General features: G+C 43.2%; 1 protein-coding gene and 1 non-coding gene across 2 annotated transcripts in view; one reads left to right on the top strand and one right to left on the bottom strand.

Moving 5' to 3' along the window:
• The window catches only part of RYR2 (ryanodine receptor 2), a gene marked incomplete at its 5' end in the record, with an annotated part of 583,561 nt that overhangs the window by 5,520 nt on the left and 575,416 nt on the right, over window positions 1-2,625 (top strand). The gene's annotated exons all lie outside the window — the stretch shown is intronic.
• Window positions 1,518-1,581, bottom strand: LOC111728524. Its single transcript, XR_002775791.1, has one exon. It is a non-coding gene; the product is annotated as a U7 small nuclear RNA (small nuclear RNA).

Genomic DNA, 2,625 nt, shown 5'->3' with positions numbered 1-2,625 from the left:
TCCCTTCCTTCCATTCCTTCCTCCCTTCCTTCCTTTCCTTCCTCCCTTCCTCCCTCCCTCCCTCCCTGGGTAGAACCCTGCACCTCCAGCATATGGGGCCGACACCCTACTCCTTTGAGCTATAGGCACCACCCATAAATGCTTAATTTTGATAAGCTGTTTCCATTTTTATGTTTAGGTGACGTGTATTATTTAAGCCATTTTAGGCATTTCCATTCTCCTTACCATTTTCTTTTCCCAATTTTTGTTTTAGTATAGATGTTAAAATATTTCAGAAACTTATTTTCAAGGATTTCTCACATAGGAAAAATGAAAATTTCTTTACCTTACAGTTTCTGGAAACCTTAGCTTGGTGTCTGTCCAAAAGTACAGTTTGCCATCTGTAAATCTCAGGTAGTATTTAGAAACCAGTTTCAACCCCCCCCCCCCCATATTTGGAGATCACATTTCAATGGGGGAGAGATGGATACTGAAATGGATTTTTCATGTGGTCTTAAGGGTACATCAGTCTTGACCTCCCTCAGTTCTTCTGTGGTTGTCGCTGCTGGGTAGATTCTGGGATTCCCATCTGTATCCACAGATTATATGTGTGATATTCTCACTGTGCTGTTTACTATACCAGTGTGTGTGGTGCACACGTGTGTGTATGTTTAGCTTTTCTTTACCAATTTTGTAGCTTTAACATTCAGTGGCCTCGCATGTGGTAGGAGGGTAAGTGGAGGAGAAGGCAGGCAGCCAGGGGGCTTATAATTTATTCCGTGACAGTCTTGAAGTTTTTTTTTTTTGACCGGGGCTGGGTTTGAACCCACCACATCTGGCATATGGGGCCGGCGCCCCACTCCTTGAGCCACAGTTTTTGCCCCTATTCCCTGACAGTCTTTAGGGGCTGATGCCTGGTGATTCTAAACAAGCAGACCAGCTTTTCATCAGTATATTACTGTTCTACAGCTCCCTGCAGAGTCACCACCTTCTTGCCCACATCTGGGACCAACAGTGCCCTTGATTCCTCCACCTCCCTTGATTTTCTGCTTCTGCTGTGTATATTTATGTATTACTAAAGGCAGTAATTGAAGAGGAAGAGACTGCTGAATTCTAAGCCAGTAACTTGTTTTATCAAGTTCATTAATGAATTCCAAGGGATATCACAGATGCTAATGCATTCATTCTTCCTACAACAGCCCAGAAAATGGGCTTAACTCGAGTGTTTCTCCATCTCTAAAACGAAAGGTGAAAAACGCTGCTTTCTCCTATTCTGTCTGTATTGAGTTCCCTCTTTACTTTGCTTTCCTCTCTCTTTTGCTAAAAATTCATTGAGTAGCGTTGCTTTAGACTGCCCTTTTTTCGTACATATTTTAATTACCTGCTAATGGTGTACCTTCTTTCTCACCTCTCCATTGGCTGCCAGTCCTCCATTCAAACGAATTCATTTGGTATTTTCTGCATGTGTGTTTTTATATGATTGTGTTGTCATCGACACAATTTTAGTCTGCAGACAATCTATAGTCTATGTAGCTTTTATGAATTATTTCCTGCAAAAACTAGAAAACCTGCTAGACAAATTCTAAAAGAGCTGTAACATTGTCGTCTATTCCCATCAGCTGTAGCCACCATCAAAACATGTTTGATAATAGGAAATCACAGGATCTCACTTTGCCTTTTCATGCAGTGATTTTATATCCTTGTAAGAGGTGGTAGGTCCTAGAGGTTAGAACCATGCATTTTGGAGTTGAGTGGAGTTGAGTTAGGTTTAAGTCCCATTCAGCCATGGCCAGCTGTGTATCCATGGGCAAATGACTGACTTTGTGCCTCTTTTATTTTTCATCTCTATTGTAATCTTAATAGTAGTAATGACACTTCACTCCCAGAACTCTTCACGTCTCATCCATCGCCTGTCCGTTCTGTGCCACATACAGTTCTGTGAGATGGGTATAAATTGATACGTGAACTAACAAGGGTATTCCTTTGATAACGTCACTGGGGTTAGGTATAGTCCCTGGGACACAAATGCTTAGCTCCCCCTAGGGAGGAGGTGGTTCTGGAATATAATCAATGGTAGCTCCTTCCCCTTTCAAAGGTATAGAAAGTCCTCATTCTTTCTTTTGCTTTTCAAGTAGATTTGGCTGTCTACTGCAGGCTGGGAATTAGGGCTGCTGCATGAACAAAGTCGGCTAGTCCTTCATGCAGTGTTTATATTCATGGCAGAAGACAGTCAGCAAGCAAACAGTTAAATAAATAGGGTGATTACAGCGTGTGATCTGACCCTTCTACAAAGGAACTGGAGAGAGAAGAGTGGAGCAGCCTGGTGAGGCCTGGAGCGGCCTCCAGAAAGGAACAGAGTAGGTTTTGCAGACATGTGGAGGAGGATGGTTCTGGCAAAGGGGAAGAACAAGCAAAGGCCTTGAGGCAGCAAAGGGGAGTAGGGAGCAGAGTGGAGAGGGTGTTGTCGAGGGTGGAGAAAATAGGCCATGTGCAGCCTGAGAAGGGGAGTTGACTTCAGTTGGCTGGGATGTTGTCAGGGCAGGTTACAGAAATAGAGGCTGCCTATGGAAAGATATACTCAGAATGTGTTAATAAATGTGTTCATAAGATTGTCTAGGCTCAGTGCCTGTGGCTCAAGCAGCTAAG

The sequence above is a fragment of the Otolemur garnettii genome, unplaced genomic scaffold (genome assembly GCF_000181295.1).
Source record: "Otolemur garnettii isolate 467f Iridium unplaced genomic scaffold, OtoGar3 scaffold00165, whole genome shotgun sequence".
Lineage (NCBI taxonomy): Eukaryota > Metazoa > Chordata > Mammalia > Primates > Galagidae > Otolemur > Otolemur garnettii.
The sequence above is the reverse complement of the archived record's forward strand: the minus strand, read 5'-3'. Positions and strand labels throughout refer to the sequence as shown.